General features: G+C 39.4%; 1 protein-coding gene across 5 annotated transcripts in view; it reads left to right on the top strand.

The window, feature by feature from the left end:
• Positions 1–14,381, top strand: part of MID1 (midline 1) — a 328,111-nt gene that overhangs the window by 96,479 nt on the left and 217,251 nt on the right. The window contains exon 1 of one of the 5 annotated variants that reach the window (XM_073354742.1): positions 4,903–4,990. The exons of 1 other annotated variant lie outside the window; for it this stretch is intronic. The gene's annotated coding sequence lies outside the window, so the exon portion shown is untranslated. Of the gene's footprint in view, positions 1–4,902; positions 4,991–5,044; positions 5,111–7,485; positions 7,527–13,384; positions 13,407–14,381 lie in introns of those variants that run through there. 3 more of the 5 variants (XM_073354749.1, XM_073354754.1, XM_073354760.1) reach the window with 3 other exon arrangements.

Raw genomic sequence — 14,381 nt, 5'->3', positions numbered from 1 at the left:
ATGGTTCTCACACATGCCAACTCTTGTGAATTAATCGCGAGAAACACGATTTCTAAGTATCATTAATCCTGACTCATGATCTTGATAGAATTCTCAATTGTCAGGATTATTTTTTTTCAGCCGTGGCTACGCTGTCAGCCCTGGGAAGCCAATGTTCCCCTGTCAGCCTGGGAAGTAGGAGAGAGGACCCACCCCGCAGTCCCCCCAATCCCCGCCATGGCTGGGGAGGGTGAAGAACCCTAAGAGGATCAGGGGTGAGGCTGGGGGGGCTGAACTATGGCCTGGGAGCTGCAGGGGGGCTGAAGTGAGGAAGGTGGGGGCTGATGCCTGACTAATCTAATTGCCTTCTATGATGCGATAACTGGCTCTGTGGATGAGGGGGAACCAGTGGACATGTTATTCCTTGACTTTAGCAAAGCTTTTGATCCCGTCTCCCACAGTATTCTTGCCAGCAAGTTGAAGAAGTATGGGCTGGATGAATGGACTATAAAGTGGATAGAGAGCTGGCCAGAGCATCAGGCTCAATGGGTAATGATCAATGGCTCCATGTCTAGTTGGCAGCCGGTATCAAGCGGAGTGCCCCAAGGGTCGGTCCTGGGGATGATTTTGTTCAATATCTTCATTAATGATCTGGAGGATGGCGTGGACTGCACACTCAGCAAGTTTGCAGATGACGCTAAACTGGGAGGAGTGGTAGATACGCTGGAGGATAGGGATAGGATCCAGAGGGACCTAGACAAATTAGAGGATTGGGCCAAAAGAAACCTGATGAGGTTCAACAAGGACAAGTGCAGAGTCTTGCATGTAGGACGGAAGAATCCCATGCACCAGTATAGACTAGGGACCAAATGGTTAGGCAGCAGTTCTGTAGAAAAGGACCTAGGGGTTACAGTGGACGAGAAGCTGGATATGAGTCAACAGTGGGTCCTTGTTGCCAAGAAGGCTAATGGCATTTTGGGCTGTATAAGTAGGGGCATTGCCAGCAGATTGAGGGATGTGATCATTCCCCTCTATTCGACATTGGTGAGGCCTCATCTGGAGTACTGTGTACAGTTTTGGGCCCCCTACTTCAAGAAGGATGTGGAAAAATTGGAAAGCGTCCAGCGGAGGGCAACAAAAATGATTAGGGGACTGGAACACATGACTTATGAGGAGAGGCTGAGGGAACTGGGATTGTTTAGTCTGTGGAAGAGAAGAATGGGGGGGATTTGATAGCTGCTTTCAACTACCTTAAAGGGGGTTCCAAAGAGGATGGATCTAGCCTGTTTTCAGTGGTAGCAGATGACAGAACAAGGAGTAATGGTCTCAAGTTGCAGTGGGGGAGGTTTAGGTTGGATATTAGGAAAAACTTTTTCACTAGGAGGGTGGTGAAGCACTGGAATGCTTTATCTAGGTAGGTGGTGGAATCGCCTTCCTTTGAGGTTTTAAAGGTCAGGCTTGACAAAGCCCTAGCTGGATGATTTAGTTGGGGATTGGTCCTGCTTTGAGCAAGCGGTTGGACTAGATGACCTCCTGAGGTCCCTTCCAACCCTGATATTCTATATTCTATGATTCATGCACACACCCTGGGGATGGGCAGGGGGAGTTAAAAAATCCAGACACTTGAGCTAAAAACACAATATAACTTTTTTTAAAAATCTCATTTGGGGGCCAGTTTCATGATTTTTTGGGAGGGGTCTGGCTCATTTTTGATCTCTTGAAGTTGGCAAAACTGGGTTCTTAAGTTGCTGTACCTATAGTTTTAAAAACATTTGGGACATTTCCTTCTTTAGAGACAGCAGGTTCCCAGATCCTGATGTCAGAGATCCTGAAACCAATGAGAGCAGTTCAAAAGCTGTCATAGAGAGAGAAATGGTTCACAAGTGCAACTTCTGAAAGCCATCTTCATAAACGGTGAAATTCACCCCTTAAGAGTCAGCGCAAAGGCCCTGTACTGCTTAAGTCCCCTTTAAGCTCTCAAAATGGGTGGGACTTAACTGTATGTAGTGCATAGCTCTGGTGCTGATCCTCCACACAGGGATGAGTTTCACTCACATAGAGCTATGTGAATGAAACAAAACATATAAATATAAGATATATTATATAAAACCCACCAATTTTGCTTTGCTGGTATTAATCACGCCTTATATTTGATTGTCTTTGAACATTTGTGTGAACAAGTTTCTGTTTGTTAGAACTTGAGAAAGCAAAATCAGGAATACTCACCTGAATAAATGTTTTCACTAGAAATGTTATCAGAGTGACTTTGAAAAGCTTGTTTTGTCTTCATACCAATAGAATAATCTAAATGTTACAAAAGTTTGTGCCTAACTTGTGACTGAAAAAGACTCATTTTTACAAAGTTTAGGTCATGCCATCAGGGAACAGAAATAATACCATATGACTTAGGTGGTCAACAATATGGTCTGGGTAATGGACAGTCAATGCTCAACCAGTTTTGCTAATATTTGGTTTTGTAAATAATTCTTGAAATAGTATAACCAAATGTGAGCTATATTGGGATGGATGACCTCTTATTTAGGACGTGAGCTCAGGTCTCTGGAGACCTGGGTTTAATTCCCTGCCCTGACACAGATTTTCTATGTGGCCTTGGGAAAGTCAAATAAACTCACTGTGTCTCAGGTCCCGCATCTGTAAAATGGGAGCTAATAGCACTTCCCTACCTCACAGGAATATTGTAACAACAACATTACAGACTAGTGTGCTACAGTCCGATCAGAATGGCCATATATGAGTACCACAGTTAGACAGACACGTAGATAGAAATGAGCAGTCCCACTAAAATTAATTGGGTTTCTCCTTCACTTGAGTAACATTAAAAGGTTAAGTATTTGCATGCTTGACCCCAAAATTATAGAGAATTTATTGGAATGGAAGTGTCTCATCTATTTCACTGAAAAGGTGACAGCGCTCAGAGACCAGTGGAGAAATGCATATCATTTTGCTGCTGACTTTAGACTTGGCACAGATGCAACACTCCTGTATCTTATGGTTCTAAAACCAAACTGCAATTCCATATCTATTTTACGAATAGTTGATTCTGTGAGGCAATGATGCTGCATGAGAGCTTGAAATGTAGAAATGGGTGATCAGTGAGGTAAAAAAATCTGTGAAAGCTGTAAATCAAATAACTTAGTTAACTATAATGTTAAAAGTTCATTTTAGTGTGGAATCTGTGCTTGAAATAGTAGGGTGACACTAAAGTACATTTTAGTACATATTGTTCCTCTGATATTTTACAGTTACATTTTAATAATAATAAGCAGTCCCATACTGGGACTTTGTATGGCGCAGGAGTTTGCCTCACAAATTCTGTTACAGGATGGGGGCCTTAGTGAAGTACACAACTGTCCAAGGTTCCTGGTAAAGCCATTAAATTAGTAGTTAGGAGAAATTGACAAAGGTCATAGTTCAAGTGCCCTTGATGGTACATGGAAACAAAAAAATTCTTTCCTTCCTGGCTGAGCATGCTGTTTTTGTGGGCCAAAATAAGCTTTGCTGTGTGCTACTGACACTAGCCCTTCTCTTTGTAATGTCTCCCTAGTCACCTCTTACTCCCACAGCCTTTTCCACAACAAACCCAGAAAAATTTAGAAAAAACAAAAACCAAACAAACCCTCGCAACTTTGGTGAGGTAGCAAAAGAAAGTCTCAGCCTTTGCTATACAGGTTTTGCTTCATTTTCATTGTTAAAATTGTTTTGTGTGTAGTAGCTTTTTGTTTTTGTTTTGCCCTAGATAAATCATAATGGGGGATGGGGCGGGGGGGTGGGGTGAGGAGTGGGAACATAGCTAATGAAGTCACAACCTATATTGTGAACAGAGAACCTCATCCATCAAACCGTCACCTCAGGTTTCTGTACAGGGTCACAGAGGAACAAAGTACGCCTGTGTAAGGTTGAAATAGCATTGGTAAGTGTTAGTGTGTGTGAAGCTGGTGGTCTGAAGTCTATTTATTTTGTCTGAAAGGCACAAATGGCATGCTGCTGAGTCAGGGAACAAGCATGGGGGAAGTGTCCTTATCAATTATTACTAGAAGGCTAACAACCGACATTTAAGAAGTGGAATTGTACCATCTGCTTTTCCACATCTTTCGTTTTGTTTTGTGGCAGCTGTTCATTTCTGAGCTTCAGAGAGAGATGGACAGGTAAAGCTTATGTTTCCAATTGAAACAACAATGTTTTTGAACAAAGCTCTAAAGACTTCGTTAACTATGAAGAATTTGCTGAGGATGAGATTTGATTTTTATGGCATAACTTCAAGGTGCATTATCTGGGAAAACCAAATATTGGCGCTTTGTACATGTAGTTAGAAGTCTTTGTCCAAAGTAAACTTCACATAATAGTTTTTTCTGCTTGTAGCTCTTATTTCAGGGAGCCGTAGATGTTTTTAATAACTCACCATTGATTTCTGTAATTCCTAATATATTTTGGATCTTATTTGTTAGGTTTTTTTTAACTTCATCTTTGTTATCTTTTTTTTTTTAAACCTTTAGATTTATTTCCAGGATCTTTATTTGAAAAATAAATAAACAAAAATTAGGCCCATTAGCAGCCTTAGGAAGTTCAGGTAGCTAATTTTTTTTAAAAAAAAAAGACTAATTCTTTAATATACTTTAACTGAGATGTAAACAGGAAACCCTTAGAAGTATCAAGGGGTGTATTTATTTCAGAAATTAGTAGCTAAGATGTTGATGAATGGAGATGCACTCTTTTTTATGCCTTGTCAAGAAGCACTCTTTGTATGGCATTTGGTGCCTGATGTCCAAATGACCACACTGTGTAGGCGAGTTTATTTGGATACCCTCTCTGAGGATTAACATACTGCAATGGTTGAATGCCAGCAGAATCTCTTTCCTCACCACCCCCCAGGAGAATGGTTTCTGCTGAAGTCATTTTGTGTGTGCTTTTTCCTGTGTGAGGATTAGGGAATAGGAGAATGGCTTTGTGAGGAGATTCGGAGAGAGGGAGCTGAGGAGAAACTAAACACAGGGTACGAAAGACTTTAGCCTTTCAGAGTTCTTTCAGTCAATTCATTCTGGGAGACCAATTGCATGTGATACAGCAGCTGGGGTTTTGTTTTCTTTTCAGCTGTATACTGTAGGAGAAGCTGGTAAGGTTATTTTTTCCCCCTTGTTCTACTGTTCCATGATGTTGTTGTAATTGCTTTATTCAAGTGATTGTTTCAAGAGGAAGGGAAGTTGGTTAATGATGCTGGGGACACCCTGCATTGTCTCTTCTTTGTACAGCTGCTTAGTTTGCAAAGAGGTACTGTTTACAGCAAAGGGACCAGTTTCCATTGAATATCTTTGCTATTTTTTAATCAAAGTTGTTTTCGCCTCTCTTTCTGCAAAGCTAGTAAAAATAAATATATAAAAGGAACTCAGCTCTTCAGTAATGTTTGAATTTATAGAAAGCTAATTTGGGGGGAAAAGCTTTCACCTAAATGCTAAATTTGAGATGTTTGTTCTTCATTGATGTTATCAGATTTCTCACTTTTCTGGGTTAATTCCAAACCTCTCCTGGGTTTTGCGTGAGGAACATATATTAGTCTTCCTTCTCACATGGTCAACCTAGACAACAGGGGACACTTGCTCTGACAACAAAATAAAAGGAAATAAATTTCTGTAAGGAAGGTGAAAATGAGAAATACAAAATAAATAAATAAATTAAATAAATGGGGCGGGGGAGGGAGGGATGGGGGATTATTTTAGTTTAGTTTAAAAAGAAATTGCAAATAAATCCTCAGCAAGGACATTAATATTAGACACTTATTCTTACCAAAGTGCTTGTGGATAATGTAAGACGATAAATACAAGGCTAAATAGAAAAAATAAGGAATCTCTCAGAGGAATCAAAGTATTCAGATTCACATATAGTCTAATTACACCCTCTCAAAGAGGCAGTTTTCAGATTCTCATTTGAAAAAAAATTAGCTGTCCATTCCCTCCCCCTGCCCCACACATTATTTTCAGAATAGTGACTTGTGTTTGTCTGCATCTTTTATTTCCTTTCATATCATCGTGGGAAACTTTATCTTGAATTACTTGAGGATATGTGAACACAGCTTGGGGCATACCATGCCTAGTCCACAGGCAAGCTATGAAAATCCTTCCTGTGACTCAGATGAATTGCAAAGTCCATAATTACAAACAAAAGTTTCTTTTGTGGTCAGTCAAAAATCACAGACAAGGGAACTGGAGAATGATTGACACCAGTTATAGGAGTGATTGACAGAGAACCAGAAACTTGGTCCATGACATAGTATGTTAGTTTTTCAAGCAGTGTTGGTCTTTTTTTTACAGTTATTCATTTCTTTATTCCCAGTTCCCCTATTGAGTTCTGAATGATTTGCTAAAATGGTCCTTTGTAGCTATAGCCTATGGATGTCTGTATACAATGATTTACTAATCTGTTGCTGCTGAAACAAAACTGATAACTGCATCATAATCAGACCTCCTTGAAAGAATGTGTAGATTCTATACACTTTACACACTTAGCTGTTGTTCCAGTTACAGATCCCACTCTTATTAAGTAACGAAGTGCTAATGCCCAATCCTGCAAAACCATACTCACAAGGTTAGCTCTTACTAATGGAGCCGGCCCACTCATCTTAATGTGGTTACAAGTGTGAGTAAAAGTTTGGCGGATCAGTTTCCTAATCATTAATGAACTGGATTAGGAAGTGAGCCGTTACTTTTCTTTTCTTTATGGCTTTGAAACATAAACATCTATTAAAATAGACATTGATGGAATCTGTCATGGGAGCCCAATGAATGTCAAGCTCACTGGCTGAATATCAGAGTTTTGTAGACTTTTGACTTCACCATTACAGGGAAATGCTAAAAGATGGAGCACATTTTGCAACTTTACCTTTAGAATACTAACAATTTTGGCAGCAAGGGAAACATAATTCTTCTATCTCTTTGCGTTCCACACTAGATACTGTGACCCCAGGGTTAGCAGTGTAACTTAGGGCTACTCTCTAGGAGGACAGAAGTTAAATTAGTATAGTCTTATCACCTACCATTGGAGTCCTTACCCCTCCCAACTCCTAGCAATAACTCTCAGTTCTGCCAAATGGTTAGATTCATTATCTTTTGGCATCAGGATCTGTTTTCAGCAAACTGACACATCAGGTTAGGCTTCTGGCTGTGGTTCTAAAGATGGAAAAGTAGTTAAACTCCGGACTGTAGAGCAATATACACTGTTTATTATTTTCACACCACTGATTTCAGTGTGACTACTTGTGTGAGTAAACGTTTTCAGTATCAATACCCCAGTCATGAAGGAACCAATCAAAGTGAACAGTTACTATGTCTCCTTGGTTCTCTGCTATAGCACTGTTCAAACTCTGTTCATTAGTTTTCATAACTCAGCAGCATTCTTTAATGTATGAAAGTAAAAATGAGGCTTTGTTGTCATTCTTCCCAAATATGCGTAGGTCTGCAAAATTCCCTTGGAAGAGAAAATGTGATAACATTGACCAAAGTGAACCACATTATCTGCTATTTCTATCCACACTGGAGGTAATGTAACTGCACTGAGTTAGTTGGCCCCAGCAAAAAGAGACATAAAATTATCTGTTTGAGCCTATACTCTGGCTAGTTCATCATCATATCACAATACAAAAATATCTATTTTTTTCTGTGTATACATTATTGGCAGTTATTGCTTAGAAAAGGGGGTGGGATCCAATGCTAGGTGAAAGGTAATGTTGTTTTGCCAGACCTGTTATGTTTATCGTCCTGTATTTTACATAGGAATGTGGTTGTGTAATTTAAAGTACTTGCTATGTTTATGAGCACAGAGAACATGTGTGGGAAAAGTCCTTGCAGCTCATGGTTTCCAATCCTTCTAAAAATAACCACCAGACTCCCACGTCATCATATCTCATGCTAAATATCCTGTAAAGAAGGTGTGCTTTCATTATCCAAGTCTAGCATCTGGTCTCTCATGGGAAGTTGCCATTTTACAAGCACTAATCCACCAGAGGTCCAGTCGGATGGAATAGGGTAAGAATTAGGGAATACACCCCCAGTTGCTCATGTAACAAAACAAGAGACTTTGAATATTGCTGTAAAGTCAATTCTATCACATAGTAATGTTTTTTTTTAAATTGCATCTGAAAATGGTCAGCAATTGCATTAATCATTCTTTTTAATAGAACTAATTTATAGTAATTTTCAATCTTTTATTTTGTCATCCATTCAAATGCGGGCTATATTCTCTAATTATCTATTATCAGAGCTCCATTGTGGCAGCTTCCTATATGATTGTCAATTATTCTTTTTGGTACTTGACAGATATGGTCCTGGAACTTTAAAACTGCCAGATGTTCTATACTGTCTTTTTTACAGGAACCCAGTGTAACTTGATGAAAACTACCTTGCTGAGTAGGTGATCAGCCACAGGATTGGTGGAATTTAAAGTCTCTGAGACGGTATAACTTATGGTTGAGGTTTTCAGAGCTGATGAGTGGATTTAGCCACACAACTCACATTAATCTGTATGCATGTTGTGTGACTAAATATCATGCCTCACCATCTTGGAAAATGTTTATTTGTGTGTGTGTGTGTGCACCCATGCGTACAACTAACAATCCTTTGTAATTAGATGTGGTGAGCATCCTTTATATGACATTTCTGTGTCCTTTAGGAAGATATCACCATTGCCATTGTAAATGTTCAGGATTTAACAGCTTGACTATGAAAATTCATGGCAGGTTAAAGCTTTGCATAGATGATAGAACAGACTGGACACTGTCTAGAACTCATATTTGATACAGAATGGAATTATTGAGACATGTGGACTTAATGTATAAACATAACCTCTATTGAGACCAGGATTGAAATGTTAATGATCTTTTGTCTGACACTTCAGGGAAAGGCCACCAATGATTTCCTAGGGGAAAAGAGCTATTAGCTTGAAAACGTGTCTTAGTCTGACCAAGCTTTTTTACATTATTAACTGTCATCTATGTAGGTACATAAGAACTTTTGAAGTTCTCTCTACTACAGAGAACTTCAAAGAGAAAAATAGAATGGGGTGCTTTTACTTCCATGAAGAAAGCGGATCTCTGAGATACTTCAGCGCTAAGACCAGGAAGCTAAGGGACAGCCTGTCAGTCAGGCCTTGTCTATATTGGGAAAATCTGTAAGAATTTTTCTGTACAGGTGAAGCTTGTCCAGTGGTAGCTATTGAGGCTAGGGAGTAGGCTGAGGCTTTGTGAGCCATATTATGATCAGAAACGTGTTAGACGGCATTGTGACATTCCTCACAGTACATTCTGGACTGTTGCATAGCTGTTATTCCTCAGTTCTCCAACCTGGAATGCCTTTTACACTGTTTTACTGGTGAGCAGCCACTCCCGGTCAGTTAATTACACAGCCTCCAGCATGCAACTTGCTCTCAAATACACGGTATTTAGTGCTACTAGCTAACAACTTATAAATTACACTGCAGAGGAATACCTGCAGATTCTCTAATCCAAAACCTTCTCCCATAAATGTGCATCTTTTATTGCCTAACACCTTGTTGAACAATGAAAGCTCATATAAAGTCCGACATTCCATCTAAGGAAAATGATATGCACCAGCTTTGTTATCCCAAATGGAGTTTCCCCACACACTTTAAACCAAAAACACTGTTTAGATAAAACAATGAAACAAGTTTATTAACTACAGAAAGAAAAGAGACTTTAAGTGACTACAAGTATTAAGGCATAAAAGTCCAGATTGGTTACAAAAGAAATAAAAAGATAAAATGCAAACTAAATGCCTAACTTAACAAACTAAGTGCAAAAGGTTTTTCTCACCATAAGCTTACACCAGCCAGTACTAGCTGAAAAGCCTCTCAGCTAGGACCTCTCCTCTCCCAGTTCAATGGTGCTTCCTTTGTCTTTCGAGTGTTGTAGCTGTCGTGAATAGAGATGAGGAGAGAAAGAGGTGATTTGGAGGCCATTGTCTCTCATTCTCTCGCCACTTTGCTGATTACCCTCCAGCTGGGGTGCAGGAGACAGATAGTCTCTTGTGGACGTGAGGTTGAAACCATGCCTTTGATGAAATGTAAATTTCTCATTCCCATCTTCTCGTTATTGGAAAATGGCTGCTTAGCTGGAGATAGCTCTGGGTGTTTGCCAAAACTGGTTTGGGCCCGATTTTCTTAACCTTTGAGCATGTTATAACAATGGTATACAGTAGAATTTTGTAACTTCACATACAATAGTGATACACATTTTACGAGGACAATAATGTTCAGCAGATTATGACATTTCAAATGATACCTCACAAGTCATACTTTGTACAAAATTTATCATAGTCTTGTAAAAGTGGTGAACATAATCATAGAATATCAGGGTCGGAAAGGACCTCAGGAGGTCATCTAGTCCAACCCCCATATTCAAAGCAGGACCAATCCCCAATTTTTGCCCCAGATCTCTAAATTGACCCCTCAAGGATTGAACTCACAACCCTGGGTTTAGCAGGCCAATGCTCAAACCACTGAGCTATCCCTCCCCCAGTATAGACTATCAGAGGCACACTGGTAAAAATACCTCTAAGCTACTTTCACCAGCTCTCCCACCATCACTAGCACCTCTGTAACAGCACTGTGGTCTGCCCAAGGAAACAAGGAAAATGAACTTCTGCTCCCTCCAAGGAGACCCAAAAGGAAGTTACACGATATTGTACCTGGAGCATGTAGTTCAAGGCATGGGCAAAAGACTGTCTCCGTTCAAGAGTTGCTGTGCAGATGCCAGCTGTGGTCAGTAAAGATACAAGAAGAAGGCTAGGAAACCACTGGATGCAACGAGACTAGGGGACCAAAGACTGCATAAGGTTTTGGCCCTGCAAAAGCCTTTTAAAAATATTTATAATAAACCTGTTTTGTGGTTAGAAGAGGGAAGTTTGGAAGTCAGTAGTTTTGACAATGCTTAGAAGTAAGTGGTCAATAATTTATAATGTTGATTAGTGCCTTAGGGTGTTTTGGAAAGAAAAATGTAAAAAATAAGTTATTTTAGTCCCTATCATGGTTGTTGTGTCAACAACGACGTTTTCCTACAGACATTCAGGAGGATTTTTATCACTCAGAGCACCAAATAGCAGGATGAACTTTATTTCTTGTGTAAGGTTTAATTTCCATTTTAGTTTTAAGAATAAGATGAATTGGGGGAAAGTTTGATATGGGGAATTCTGTGGTTAGATGATGTTAATACATATCAAAAACAGTCTGTGACTTACTTACTATAGTTTTGAAATTGAATAGTCAAATGATATACCAGTGTAGATGAGAGAAGAATTTGGTCAAGAGTGTCTGGTACATTTAAAAACAATTGGTTAAGTTTAGAAAGAAAGTAGAGCCATATATATATATATATATATATATATATAAATTACTAGAGGGAAGAGTACAAAAGAAATACCTGTACTCAGTTAACACTCTGATCTGGCATTACTTTTACATCCACAGTGCCCATTGATTGGTGTCAGTCAACCAATTGTCAAGGTATTTTTACAATTTGGGATCTTACAGAACTCATTTGCGTTTTATGGACATCCAGCTGATAGTGATGGCTTGACATATCTTCTTGATCTTCAGCTAGCTAAGGGATAGTAACATATAATCTATCTCAGATATTGACCTAGTCATGCTTACCCACCATTTATCACCTCTAGACATCCATGCTTGCATTGTTAGGGAGGCATGCTCAAGGAAAAGCTTACAGGAAGTGGCTCATAGAATTCTCTGTGGCTGGCCCTCACCTCTGGAACTCATTCTTACTGCAGGGAATACAAGATGCATATCTTTATTTAGCCTGACTCAAGCAGGCATAGAACACACTTTTTCATATGTTATGCATTTGTGTCTATCACCAGCCTTGATTTGTAGCTCTGCAGCCCAGGGTGTAGTGCTCATGCAGAGGGGTTTGTCTAAATTTAGGAGTGCGTTAATTATTTTTATTTTATAGTAGTGGTTGAGGTTCCCCCCTACAGTTTGAAGAATTATTTCCAAAATGCTAGAACTGTATCTTGTATTAATAACCCCCAAAAGGCCTCCCCCACCCCAAAATGCTGACTAAAACCAGTTGGAATAGACTGCAAAGATAACAACTGTAGAGTGAGAGAGAGGACATGTCTATACTGGTATTCTCTCTCTCTCTCTCTGTTACATCCTCACACACGGTCTCATTCTGCCCTCTTTTACTGTGGTTTTACACTGTTGACGTCCGTGGAGCAACTCCTGATTTACAGCAGTATAAATGAGATTTGAATCGGGTCCATTGCGTTTCCTGGTTTCATATTACCATTAGACATAAATATGTCAGGTATGATGATCCTATTCGAGAGCTGAATAGTCATAAAATGACTGTTATGCCACCCTCTGATATGTTCAGCAGGAGGACTGAGTCCTCTCCTTCCCAAACATGCAAGGTGGGATATCCAACATTGGCATAACCCAGTTCCATTGGAGTCAAAGGGAGTTTTACCATTGACATCAGTGGGAGCATTAGGCCACTGTTGAGTACTTTTGAAAATATCACCTGCAGACTTATTTCTGCAGAAATATTAGCATGCGTAGGTTGGGTATGGGGAGGAATATGTTCTTAGCATACTAGTGCAGTATGTGGAGTACTTACTGCTCTACAGGGTAGCTTGCTTGTCCACTGTAAATACAATGGAAGTTGCCTGCCACTGCTTTCTTTGCCCTGGTTTACCCCTTGTACTTCTTGTTCTCAATTGGTGCTGCTACTCTTGGATTTTCCACTTATTTGGAGTCCATTTGCTGAGCTCTTAAGACTCTTGTGTGTGTAAGTTTCCCACCTCACTATTTTTGCATGGGTGTGCATGGGTGTGTAAGTTTCCCACCTCACTATTTTTGCATGGGTGTGCATGCCAAACATTTATTTCCACAATTAAACATTCTAAAATATAAATCCAGTTACTGTTTGTTTTACGTCTATCAGTAATTAGACCTCAGATGGTAGGGCAATTGCAGAACAGAGTTTATCAATTTACATGCTAATCCAGCTGAGTTTGATGGAGCATGATTAGCATAGACTCAGTCAATATATTAATTAGCTACAATCCCAGTATGCTGCAGTGGTGGTTATCACTCTGAGAATTTTTCCAGAGCAAATGCAGGTTCCTTAAAAGCCGATTCTCAGTGTTGTTGTTAAAGCTAAGACCTTAATAATTGGTTTTATAAGGGAAGTTAGTTAAAAACTACTCAACCTCACATAGAGCACCTGGGGCAGCACAGTATCATTATTAGGAGATGCCTGGTCTCTCACTTGTATCAGAGGATAGACCTCAGCCCACTGTTAAATTGAACCAGGTAATTAAATAATAGACATATCAAAATGAAGTTCAGCAAAAGGATACAATAGATCTTCTGACTTAGAACAAATGGTAAGAAAATAAATCTCACCAAGTGACATGCTCTCTAAACCTTGTTGGTTTTTTTAAGGGTTTTGGGATGGTTTTATCTAATTAATTAATTCCACATGCCTACAGCCACAGGAATCTCTCCACAGGAGACTGTAAGAAATCAGGACGAGCACAATTTGAGTCTGCCTTTGTATTTGAGTACTCTGCTGAGCTAGACTTCACCTGGGCTATTAGTATCTACCATGATATTTTGTGAATAGAAACACTGGAATGACGTTTTTGTTTTGTCTGTTGTTAATTTTGGGGGTAATTTTAGGATTGTAGATTGAGTTTTATATACATAATTATATGTATATTTACATATGTATTTTTAAAATGTCCCTGAATTAGACATTTTCAAAGCCCATGCTTCTGAAGATGAGCTCTGAGTGAAAATAGATGTTTCGAAATTTTCCCTGCTTCAACTCCTTGCTGAATATTTTTTCACACTGTAAAATGTGTGTAAATCTGGGAAAGGATTCTGTGTATATTAAAAAAGCAAAAGCCCAAATCAGAAATATTTGTTTTCTCTGGGTGAAGGGAGGAAGTTATATTTTAATTTTAAAACCAGGAGCTACTTATACTGCATATATTGATGCTACTCCAACATTACAAAGCAAAATGTAAGGGGAAGGTAAATATGTTCATTCTGTGCAGCTTCCACCTCTTCTTGCCTTCATGGCTGTGGGTGGAAGAACAACTGGAGGTGACAAAAAGGAAACATCTGTTGTGTTCCATATTTGTCATTTGGAACTGACATTTTCGGTTAGAACTCAGAGCAATCTGTGACCTTATACTTCTCACTGCCCTTGGGAACATCATAATGACTGTCTGTTTGGGTTCTAAGATGAAAGGTTTAAAGCCACTCTTTGTATCAGACAGTCCACACAGGGAGTGCCGTTTGCATGCTCTATTCAAATACTACTCTGGCCTTCCAGCCAGGGGAATGACACTATC

This window comes from Lepidochelys kempii, chromosome 1, assembly GCF_965140265.1.
Source record: "Lepidochelys kempii isolate rLepKem1 chromosome 1, rLepKem1.hap2, whole genome shotgun sequence".
In the NCBI taxonomy this organism is placed as follows: domain Eukaryota; kingdom Metazoa; phylum Chordata; order Testudines; family Cheloniidae; genus Lepidochelys; species Lepidochelys kempii.
The sequence above is the reverse complement of the archived record's forward strand: the minus strand, read 5'-3'. Positions and strand labels throughout refer to the sequence as shown.